The 12,067-nt window shown below is 44.4% G+C and overlaps 1 long non-coding RNA gene across 1 annotated transcript; it reads right to left on the bottom strand.

Moving 5' to 3' along the window:
- Positions 1–1,803: 1,803 nt before the first annotated feature.
- Positions 1,804–6,246, bottom strand: LOC102732064 (uncharacterized). Its single transcript, XR_014144125.1, has 3 exons — positions 6,147–6,246; positions 5,805–6,021; positions 1,804–1,996 (listed from the first exon to the last, which is right to left on the bottom strand). It is a non-coding gene; the product is annotated as an uncharacterized LOC102732064 (long non-coding RNA).
- Between the last annotated feature and the right edge of the window lie 5,821 nt (positions 6,247–12,067).

Raw genomic sequence — 12,067 nt, 5'->3', positions numbered from 1 at the left:
AAAAAAAAAAAAAAAGAAAATTATCATTTATCCCTACCACTTCATTAAAAACAGTTTATTTTAAATAAAAAAAAAAATTATGAGGCCATACTCTCAGAATATGGACTGGAATTTTACCTAGTCCTGATTGAGTGCTCCCTACAAAGGCCACTCCTAATTCTGACTGTGACTCCCTTTACCCAGGTCTGAAAAGTGAGGGTGATAAACCGTCCTTTTACTTAGTATTCTGGAGCCTGGCACTGGCCTTCTGTGTTGAGCTTGGTGGAGAACCGGAAGGGGAAGTGTGCCCTCTGGTGGTTAATACCTATAATGGGAGGATCTTGCAGAATCCCTTTAGCTGGGGGAGGTAATGCAGAGCGCCTTCTCCACAAGAAAGAACATTCCCCGCAAAGCATCGTTTTTTATTTCTCTCTCTCTCTCTCTTTTTTTGGTATTAAAAATAATCCTTTTTAAGGTCTTTGTGCAATTTGATTTTTGGGAGAGACAGACTCATTTTTAAAAAAAATCAAAACTAGAGGCTGAGAAAATTTGGGGCCAATTGACCTGCAGAGGGAAAAATGACCATTATTTGAAGTATCTTCTAAACCTGGAACTGACATTAGTTTTAATTAACTGATGCCTCTACCACTTCTCAGGGATTTCAAATCCTCTGCTGTTGGGAGTCCTGGAGAGCAGGAATTAGCAGAGGGGGCTAAAAGGGAAAACTTGGTTAATTTAGCAGCACCCTACTTGCAGTGTGGGAGTGATGAGGGTATGGCTAAGTAGAAACTAGAAAGGGTCTTTTTTGAGACTGTGCTACTTTAGGCTGGAGACCCTAAAGCAATGAGTTGCTTTAGAAAAGGAGCCTCTGTCTAACGACTAACTTTGTAGAGCAGGTCATGAGAACCAGATGCGATTGGGGGTTGGGGCACTGTGGTCCTAGAGAGACTGGCCTCCAGGGCTCAGAAGGATGACTTTGCTTGTGAAGCTAATAAGGGATTTAAGCTAATCCCTTACATAAAGGTGTCTAGTTTTAAAGTAGGTTGGAAAGCCACAATTCAGAAAGAACCACCAGGCATTTAAGGGATGAGGATCTAAGGAGGGTGTACTTTGGGCACCTAGCTAGAAACGACCCTTTAATAGCAGACCCAGCAGTGAGCTGAAGAAGTACTCTTATGGAGAAGGGGAAGCTATTACCATTAAGAAGATATCATGGGGAGGCCAGTCCTGCCAGACTGCTGTGAACTAGCTTTGCAGGTCTCTTGAGAGGAATCCTTCTTTGGGGTGAGCAGGAAGGTGCTAGATGTTCTCATTACGCTGGGTGATCCTGCACAGTCCTGCCTGAAGGAAACTGGCCTGGAGCTGTGGCTCTTTGCTCACAGTGGACACGGGGGCCCTTCTATCACAGAGCTCTTAGTTCTTGGCCTTACTGTGTGACCACCAGCTTAGAGGTGCACAGAAGGGCTAAAATGATGACCAGGGAGGCACTTGTAAGATCTGGTCTTCGCCCAGGGGAAGCAGAAGGTAGTTGGATCATGAGAGTTCAAGGTTGGCTTAGAGTCGATGCTTGATTGGAGCTGCTTTTGTGGCCTTTGGAGACACACAGGTGTGGGTTTAAATTCTAGCTTTCCTACTCAGGGGGACTTGGACAAATTTCTTAGCTTTGCTCAGCCCCAGTTTCCTCATCTAAAAAACTGAGCATAACAGCCTTGAATCTCTCAGTGGTGATAAGAAAAAGCAGCTGGAGCAGGCTCAGCGGGTGTTCAGTGATGGGGGCCTCTCCTCCCTTCCTGGTCTGTTTTCTGAGCCTCATTCGCCCACCTCACTCCATATCCTCCCTGGGATACTATACCCTTCAGATTGACATTCATGATGGTCTCTCGGTGAATGACATTCATGACGTCAATGACAGAAGCGGTGTGAATGACAACTGAAGTGCCCTGGCAGGCTCTCTTCAGGCACTGCTCATCCAGAATGTCTCCTTCCACCATGATCACCTTGGTCTTGCTCTGGAGCTCTGTGTGAACATGAATCAAGTCATTGGAAGGCTTTCTGGATCTGGAAGTTTCCTGATAAAGGTGGTGTTTACCCAGGTGGAGGGTGGAGATGGGAGATAAATCCATGGAAGGAACAAGTAAACAAAGGCACAGAAGTCAGAATGTGTAGCATTTATTGGGAAAGAGCAAACATCCGTTTCCACCCCATTTTATTCTTTAAAAAAAAAAAAGAATTTGTGCAGGGAGGAGTCAAGTATGCCTGGGATGAAAATTGTTAAAGAGATTCATGGGAAGTTCATAAAATTCATTAAGGAGAGTGGGGTGATTATGGAGCGTGGATATAAGAGGAAAGAATTTGAATTTAATTCTGTAGGGAATGAGGAATTCCGCCTGGATTTGGCACAAGAAGAGAAACATAAACAGAGTTGTGGTGTAGGTGCAGCCAACCCTGGCTGCAATATGTAAAATGGATCGGTGTGGTGCATCTAAGAGGGAGCAAAGCAATCGAGAGATTAATCGAGAGAGCAATCGAGAGAATGTCTGCAGCAAAGTTCGGAGGAGGAGGACAGAACCAGGGCTCCCACAGCAGAAGCAGGGAAGGGGAGGGATACACACGCTTGACTTTTCAGACCTTATGCAGCCGGGTCCTTGTTCTTACTGGAGAGAGACCGAGAGGAAGAGCAAGAGTCCATGTCAGCCTGAGTATTTCCTGCTTAGGTGACCAGAAGGATAGGGAAGCCAGTAACAGGGAATTTAGGAAGGGTCCAAATGAGAGGTCTAACTGAAAAAAAAACCTTATTAGAGATCATCTAAAGCAGATATCAGTGCTGAAAATGAGTCCACCACCAAGGGACTAACTTTCTGGCCATCTAGCTAAGGACAGTGGCTTCAACCTCAGGGTCTTCAGCTCCTCTGAAATCCACCGGAAGGGGCGGTCCTGCCAGTAACATCATCACCTCAGACGAGCCCGTGACCTAAACATGGTGCTGCACATGGTTTGGATAAATACTCTACACTTACTTTGTGCGTTCTGCTTTGCACACAACTCTCACAGCGTTCTGGTTCTTCTTTCCCAGCTATCTCATGACATAGGTATTCCGATTTCCACTCTACAGGCAAGGCAACTCCGGCGGAGACAGGTGAAGGGGCAGGTCTGAGTCACACTTCCAGTGAAGACTCAAGCCTGCTCCCTGCCTTCAAGCTTTGTTCTCTTTCCCCTGTCACCCAAGTGCAGGACTCGCGCTTTTTTTTTTTTCTGAGGCAGATTAAGGATAAGTCTAAGTATGTATGTATGTATGTATGTATTTAAAGGATAAGGCAATTTAACTGAAATCGGCAATGGAGGCCAGAGAACAGTGAGAGAGAAACTGAGAGTGAAAAATCCAGGGCAGGGAAATTTCCTTCCTGGGTTACAACTTGGAAGAACCATCTGCTCTCCCTAAGCCTCTGCCAAGTTTGCTCTGCCCTGAGCTAGTTCCCATGGTTGGGCAGCTCCAAGAAGGCCCTAAAGTGGGAGAAAGGCAGGGGAGAAGCTGCTGGGAATCAGTAGGATTTTCTCTGATTGGGTCTCCACCTCTGCCTTTCCCCGACCTTCTTCTGTCTCTTTGATGCTGACTTCAGCAGACAGGCTCAGATCAACCTATTAGTTTGCAAGGGTGCAGAGAGACCAGAAGAGGGCGCTGCAGACGTCTTGGTGGTGGAGGTAGAGCTCCCTCCCTCCTCGAGGCTCTGTGGACGGGACAAGTATTCTGCGTAGCTCAAATATACACTTGCTTATGTTATGTGGGCTGCATTGTAGGGAGGCCCAAAGAGAAGCTACTAGACAAATTAGTGGCTAAGAGCACAGCCTCTGCAGTTAGACCTTCGGGTTCAATTCCGGTGTTGCCATTTTTCAGCTGGGGGACCTTGAACAAGTTAGTCTTTGCTGTGGCCTGAGTGTTTGTGTCCCTCCAAATTCACGTGTCGAAATCCTAATGACAATGTGATGCTGTTAGGAGATGGGCCCTTTGGAAGGTGATCAGATCGTGAGGGTTTGACCCTCATGAGGGGATCAGTATTCCTATAAATGAGATCCCAGAGAGAGCCCTCTCCCCTTGTACGGTGTGAGGGCACAGCAAGAAGACACGGCTCTGAACCAGGGAGGGGGCTCTCACCAGAGCCTCACTCTGCTTTGCTCTTGGATTTCTGCCCCCAGAACTGTGAGAAATAAAATTTCTGATGTGTTTAAGCCACCCAGCCTGTGGTATCTTGTTGTAGCAGCCTTGACAGACTAAGACAACTTTCTGTGCCTGCTTTCTCATCTTCAAAAAAGAGGAGGATAATATTACCCATCCCCAGAGATGTTACAAGGAGGAAATGAGTTGACACGCATAGAACACTGAGCACAGCGCCTGGCACAGAGCAACCACTGTGAGGATTCTCCATTGTGAGCTGTACAGAGCCCCTGCCCGTCCTGGACACCACCTGACTGGTCACACAGGGGAACCCTTCGTCTAGGTTGAACATTGCCTTTCCCGGGCATCAGCTGTCAGACCGTAAGTATTACTGAGACGTAAGGGCTGCAAACAGTTGATGTTGATCATGTATGTTCATGTGTGTTCATCAGAGGCATCGTTGAAGCAGAGGGTAGAGGAAATAAGACATCTGAGATGTTCAGAGCACAGGAAAGAAGAGGAGAAGAGTGATGTGTGCAGTCCTGGAGGGCGGTGTGGCTGGGGGGTCTCCGTGTGGGGAGGTGGGGTCTTCTGGGCACCAGGGGCCTGCGTGTTGACGTCCAGACCGCAGGGGCTGGGGAGGGGGACAGGGATTGCTTTGGGGACACACAGTGGGGAAATGGGAGAGACTGAAGACTCACTTTGCCAAGAGGCAGCCCTGGAGCCCTATGACTGGGGCGTCTGTGATGAGGCTCTACTCTGAGCCCTGAGGTCCGTTAATCAGAAGGCCTCCGCAAGTCGCTTTACCTTTGTATACCTCAATTTCCTCAACATCCTGTTGGGTGAGACCCCGTTCCTACTTTCCTCACAGGGCTGTTTTGAGGATTTGGGGGGTGAAACAGGTTTTATAAATCTAGCTTTTGCACCAGGGGCAGCAGTCTGGGAAAACAGCAGAGCGGTGAGCAGATTCTGCAGTCACTTTTCTTGTGGTGATGAGCAGGGACAAATGGGAAGAAGAGATGTACAGGGAATCCACATGAGGAATCCACACTCTGGAGCCTCACACTCTGTCTCTGGCTCCCTCCCACGCTGTACGCTGTGTGTCCTCTTCACCTTCCTCCCTCACACCCTGTCTCTCTCTCTCTCACACACACACGCATGCACACACATGCACACACACACGCACACACACATGCACACACACAGACACTCAGCTTCACCTTCACTGGAGATGCTGAGTGAAGCCACAGAAAGACCAGGGCACTCAAGCAGGGCAGGGAACCCTTAGCAGGGTCTCCAGGGTAACGGGGCTTGCTTGCCCTTTGCAGATGTTGCACAGCCATGGCCAAGTCCACAGTCCTCAGAACATTAAAGAGTTGTTGACAAGGGAGAGATACGTGATTTTATAAATGAGAAGAAAAGAGACCTAGAGGCCAGAGTGGCTGGCTTACAGTCATCCGGATCTCTAGTTCCAGATCAGGGTCAGACCCAGTCTCCTGACAGCCCTGTATCTCTTATACCACACCACCTGTGATTTCCTTTCTGATGACTTTGGACAGGGGATCAGCCTCGGTTTGGCTACAACTTTCCTTGATTTGCTAGACAAGAACCCCTTCCCCATACCTGTGAGGGGGTTAAGATGGAGCTACCCACCCATGAACTCAAGTTCACTTACTAGAAAATTCCTCCCGCTGTTCCGGTCTGAAGACTTTGTCCAGTGCCCGGATCTCCTGCAGCTCCTTCTCCTCCACCAACAAGCGAACGATCCTTTGACCCAGAAACCCTCCTGCACCTGTCACAAGGCAGCTCCACCCAGCCATGGTCAAATCTGGTTGCCAAGAAGCACTCTCCAGGAACAGAAAAATGGGGGGCAGATTAGATTACAGGTGACCCTGGGATGGTCAGAAAGAGAGGTCAAGTCATTATAGGCTTACAAAAACCATTTTGTTCCCTCCACTCTGTTTTTGCAAAACTCCCATGCCCAGGAATAGTTGAAAGAAAATGAGAAAGCTCTAACCTGTTAGACTGTTGGAAGCCAGTTGAAAGAGCCTGGGTTCTGGTCTCATTATCTCCCAAAGGCAGGACTGGAGTTTTATGCACTCTTGTTCTTGGCTCAGCCTTTTCACCTTGAACTCTTACCACATACTCATTGCTCATGCCTTCTCCAGGTTCCCTCCTCCCCCAAAAGTAGTGACCTTTAACATATCTCTCATTCCTCCCAGGCACAGGAAGCATGTTTCAGGGCCACAGTGTGATAAAGGCTTGGTTCTCCCCGCAGCAAGACATCCGGCAGTCGGTGCCAGGTGTCTGGGCTCCACAGTCTGTGGATTTAAATGAAAAGACGAAATCTGCCAGCACAATGGGCATTTTTGCCTTGTGAAGTAAATGCATCTGGCGAGAAAATCCACTGTGCAGTCCATTAGCTCCTCTCTCAGAGTACCATTTGAAATGTTACTCTCTTGCAAAGTGTAGACCTTTGCAACGGTGGCAGCTCCAGTCACCCTTGAAGTTCTATGGGAAGGGACTTTTTTCCAACCCCATGTATCCAGAACCTCAATCCTGGCAACCTTTGGAGAGCTCTGGGGTGGGGAGGAAGATCTCCGTTGAAGGGAAGCCCTCTAGTGATAACTGTTTAGTTCTGTAAATTGGATAATGAGAATAGGTGTCTGCAGTTGTGGCCACAGTGGATCTTACGGACGTTTGCACACATCTCACATTTTGGTTGCAAAACCACTCTCCGTAGAGTCTCAGAGGTTGCTGTGAATGCTTTTGGAGCCTGTGGCCCAAAGCTGTCCAAATACCACCACCATAAGCTCCTTTTTTCTACTTTAAAAAATTGAGCTGTGATTTACACGCATTAAAACGTCCAGATCTTAAGTGTTAGTTCAATGAACCTTTACAATTACATACCCCATTGTAACCACCACCCAAGACAACATATGGAACATTTCCTTCACCTCAAAAAGTTCTTTCCTGCCCCTTTCCAGTCAGCTCCCACCTCCCCCCACCAATCTACCCCAGAAGCGACGACTTTCTGATTTTTAGTCCCAATAGATGCTCTTCTATTTTTTTCTCCTAAAGCCTTTATGGTTCCAGATATATTTACATATAGAACCCGTGTGAAATTAAATTTTCCGTGTGGATTACAGAGAAATTTACTGTTGTATTTCTCTATCGTTTATCCCTTTTCTCTTCCATCAACTTCTTTTAATAATCTGTTTCCTTTTATTTGCTTTGGCTTCAATTTACTCTGGCTTTTCAAGGTTCTTAGGGTTAAAGCTTATTGATTTTACCCCTTTTCTTTTGACACTTAAAGCTATAAATGTCTCTCTAAGCACTGGGTTAGCCACATCCTACAATTTTGATGTATTGGATTTTTATCATCATTCAGGTAAAAATATTTTCTAATTTACCTGTGATTTCCTCTTTAACACATGAGTTATTCCAAAGTATGTTGTTTAATTTCAAAAATTGGGGATTTTCTAAATATCTTGTTTTTAATTGACTTCTAAGTTAATACTGTTGTGGTCAGAGCATACACTCTGTATGATTTTGACTCTTAGATATTTATGGAGACTTGTTTTGAAGTCTAGCATATGGTCCTGGTGAAAACACCACATGCGCTTGAAAAGAATGTTCTCTTAAATTGTTGGGAAAAATGCCCTACAAAGATTGGGTTTGACACCCTCCTCTGGATCTCTCTTTCTCCTTGTGTTGTGGCCATTCTCCTCTTCCTACTTGAGACCTGACTCCTCGTGCTGCAAACACACTTGCCTAGGGAAGTTGGACTGTAGTCACTGAGTTGTAGCAGCTTGTTCTCTGAAGACCTGTGGAGCCCTACCTGAGGCTACCAACGTGCATCAGACAGCTTTGCCTGCTAGAGTAATGCTGTAAGTGAACCATACACACCCCCTATCCTGTTCAGGACTGGGGTACTCATTCCCCTAGCTGTTGGAAGTGTTGGGGATTTAGAGACACATAAAGTAGTAACTTGTTCTTCAGAATTTAGCCAGTGTCTCTCTGGGAATCGCTTTCAGCCAAAGAGCCAGTAGAACAAGAGTTTAGAGTCTCTGAGTGGAATAAATTCTATAAATTCTATAGAAAATGAGAAATAAATGAAGGGCAAGGCAGATGGCGGCCACAATATCACATATCTTTTATTTCCAAATAGCTTTATTGAGATATAATTTACATGCCATAAAATCCACTTACTTTAAGTGTGTAATCTACTATTTTAAATGAAATTATGGGCTTGTGTAACCATCACCACAATCCTGTTTTGGAACATTTCTGTCACCCCCAGAAGATCTCTTGTGCCCATTAGTGCACTCTAGGCAACTTCAAATTGACTTTCTGACTGTGAATTTGCCTTTTCAGGACATTGTATGAATGGAGTCATACAGTATTTTGTCTTTTGCATCTGGTTTGTTTTACTTAGCATAATATACTTTTTTTTTCTTTAAGCAAATATTCTTTTTTTTATTATGTTATGTTAATCACCATACATTGCATCATTAGTTTTTGATATAGTGTTCCTTGATTCATTGTTTGCGTATAACACCCAGTGCTCCATGCAGTAAGCATAATATACTTTTGAGGTTCATCTCTGTTGTAGCGTGTGTCCGTATTTCATTCCTTTTAGGGGCTGAATACTATTCCATTGTATGGATATACCATATTTGGTTTATTGGTTCACCAGTTGGTGGGTAATTGGACTTTTCCCACTTTTTGGACTATTACAGATAAAGCTGCTATGAATATCCACATAAAGTGTTTGTATAGACCTATGTTTTCATTTCTCTTGAGTAGATAGGTAGGAGTGAAATCACTGAGACATACGGTAAATTTATCTTTAACTTAAGAAGGTGCCAAACTTTTTTCCAAAATGGCTACACTTCCCACCAGTATTGAGTGAATGTTTCAATTTTTTTCCACATAGTGCACCTTTTTTTTTTTTTTAATTATAACTGTCCTAGTGGGTAAGAAGTGGTGTCTCATCATGCTTTTGATTTGCATTTCCCTAATGATTAATGATGCTGAGTATGTGCTTATTGGATATTCCTATACCTTTTAGGTGAAATATCTGTTCAAATCTTTTGCCCATTTTCAATTGGGTTATTTACGTTCTTATTGGTGGATTGTAGGAGTACTTCATATTCTGGATACAAGTTCTTTAATAGATAAGTTAACCTAAAAAATAAAACTGCCAGTTAATTTACCAGCAAAAATGGGTTTATTCAGGAATAGCAGAGAATTGCAATCCTAGACAAGCAAGCTAGGACAGAACCATAGGCAAGTGCATAGAACAAAGAATAAGAACACTTTTTTTTTTTTTTTGAGGAAAAGGGGAAGCTGGGATGCTGTTATAAACAGAAAGTCAGAAAGTCCATTGGAGCAAACTTCCATTTTGAAGCATAGTAACTTTTCATTGATTGAGCTGTGACAGTCTCAATGGCTGGGCTCCTGCTGGGGGAGGAGGAAAGCCTTTTGGGGTAGTAAAGTGGTATCTACCTGCAAGGTGCCTCTCCTGTTGGGTATGCAATTGACGATGAGTGGTTGGGCATAATCGTTACCCCTGTTGGCCTACTGACTCCATCCTAAATGAAATTTCTTTTTATTAATTTCCACAGATAAATGATTTGAAAACATTTTGTCCAGTCTGTGGCTTATCTTTTCGTTTTCTTAGTGGTGTCTTTTGAAGCACAAACATTTTTAATTTTGATGACATCCCATTTAAAAATTCTTTTCTTTGGGGTGTGCTGGGTGGCTCAGTTGGCTAAACGTGGACTCTGGGTTTCGGCTGAAGTCATGATCTCATGGGTCATGAGATTGAGCCCTGCCCTGGGCTCCACACCCAGCAGGGGGTCTGCTTGAAGATGTTCTCCCTCTGCCCCTCTCTCTGCTCGCAGGTGCACTCTCTCCCTAAAATCAATAAATAAATCTTAATTTTTTTTTCTTTTATCACTCATGTTTTTGTCCAACCCAAGGTCATAAAGATTTTCACCTATGTCTTCTTCCAAGGGGTGTATAGTTTCAGCCTTTACATTTAGGTCTATGATCCATTTTGAGGGAATTTTTGCCTGTAGTGTGAGTTAATTTACATTCGTATGGCCACTTGATTTTGACAAAGATGCCAAGTAAATTCAACGGAGGAAAAGGATTTTTTTTTAAAGATTTTATTTATTTATTTGACAGAGAGAGAGAGAAAGCACAAGTAGGCAGAGAGGCAGGCAGAGGGAGAGGGAGAAGCAGGCTCTCCACTGAGCAGGGAGCCCGATGTGGGGCTCGATCCCAGGACTCTGGGATCACGACCCGAGCCGAAGGCAGCCGCTCAACCGACTGAGCCACCCAGGTGCCCCGGAAAAGGATTTTTTTAAGGCAAATGGTGCTGGGACAGCTGGAGAGTCTATGCGCTCAGGGAAGATCAGGACATGTCATGTAAGGTGTGGCCCATCTGCATCACTACCAGTAGACATGAGTGTTTGAGAATTCCCCAATATGCCATAGCATGGGTTAACCAATATGTTGTGTTAGGAAAACTCACAAAGACCAAGAATTGGCAAAGAAGTAGAAGGCATGATTTTCCCATCCTTCCATTCTACACTGATGCATAAGTGGTGCACAGTGTGGGTCTGCATTCCAGTGTAGGGACACTAGCCTCCTTTATTCTATGTTTGCATCATATAAACACAGAGAGCAGCTTTATCAATGGAGCAACGCACATGATGTTGGTGCCAGACGGTCTGGGTTTGGGAAGAAAGCCACTGGTCCACAGAGAGTGATTCAGGATGTAGTCCTTCATGCCGGGAAGAGTGGATCCCTCTTCTTGGTACCTTGCTAAACTCCTGGATCACTTTAGGACAATTATACCCCTTATGCCGTCTAGAGAGGTAAGTTTGGGAAATGGAAGCATACAATAATTTTAAAGTCACAGGATTAGATGGACTGTACTGTGAGAATATTCATGGATAAAAGGAAAAGCCTCAGAAAAAAAAAAAAAAAAAAAAGGAAAAGCCTCAGGACTAAATCCTGGGACAGAGATGACGATGTTTAGAGGTTTAACAGAGGAAGAGATGCCAGTTAATGAGCCTGAGCAGGAGCAGTGTGAGGCAGGAGGAAAACTGGAAGAGTGTGCCTCTATGAAAGTCAAGTGAAGAAAGTATTTCCAGAAGGAAAGTGTGGTCAACCATGTTGAATGGTGCTGGGCATCAAATGCCATGACAAAAAGAACTGACCTTTGGTTTTGGCAACATAGAGTTCATAATTAACTTGGTAAGAGCAATTTTCATGAAAAGGTATGTTGAAAGTCCTACTGGAATGTGTTGGATTGAAAGTGCAATTGTAGTGCATTGAGTCCAAAAGAAGTTAAGAGAGTGACTACAAAAAAAACCCCAACAAACAAACAAACAAAACCCTCACCTTTTCAAGGAGTTGCACCATGAAGATCTCCCTAGAGACATGTTAAAGCCAGTGGGGTCAAGAGTTTGTTGCTGTGGTTGTCACACTGTTTTTGAAATGGGATGCTCCCTTCATTGCTGAATCCTTAATATCTAGCACAGTGCATGGCACATAGTAGATGTTCAAAAATTGTTGAACGTTTTACTGGATGAAGTGTCTATGTCTTATACATGTTTATATTCCCATAAGAAATACACATCGTTTGACACATTATAGGCACTTAATTAATGTTTGCTGAATGAATGAACGAATGAAAGGATACATGGACAATCAAGGTCTTCCAAAATGTCTTAATGCTTTTGAAAACCTTACGGACTAATACATAAATGTAAAAGGAAATAGAAGAGAGCAGTGATCACAGAAATAAGTGTACGAGAAAGCTGCCCATATTAATGGGACTCCCCATATCTGCCTGTCTGTCTCTCCAGTCTTGGAGGCAGCAATTTGCCCTGTAATCTCCCCTCTCTTACAGATCCAAGA

The sequence above is a fragment of the Leptonychotes weddellii genome, chromosome 4, assembly GCF_054177405.1.
Source record: "Leptonychotes weddellii isolate Sample4059 chromosome 4, ASM5417740v2, whole genome shotgun sequence".
NCBI lineage: Eukaryota > Metazoa > Chordata > Mammalia > Carnivora > Phocidae > Leptonychotes > Leptonychotes weddellii.
This window is presented reverse-complemented; position numbering and strand designations above follow the sequence as displayed.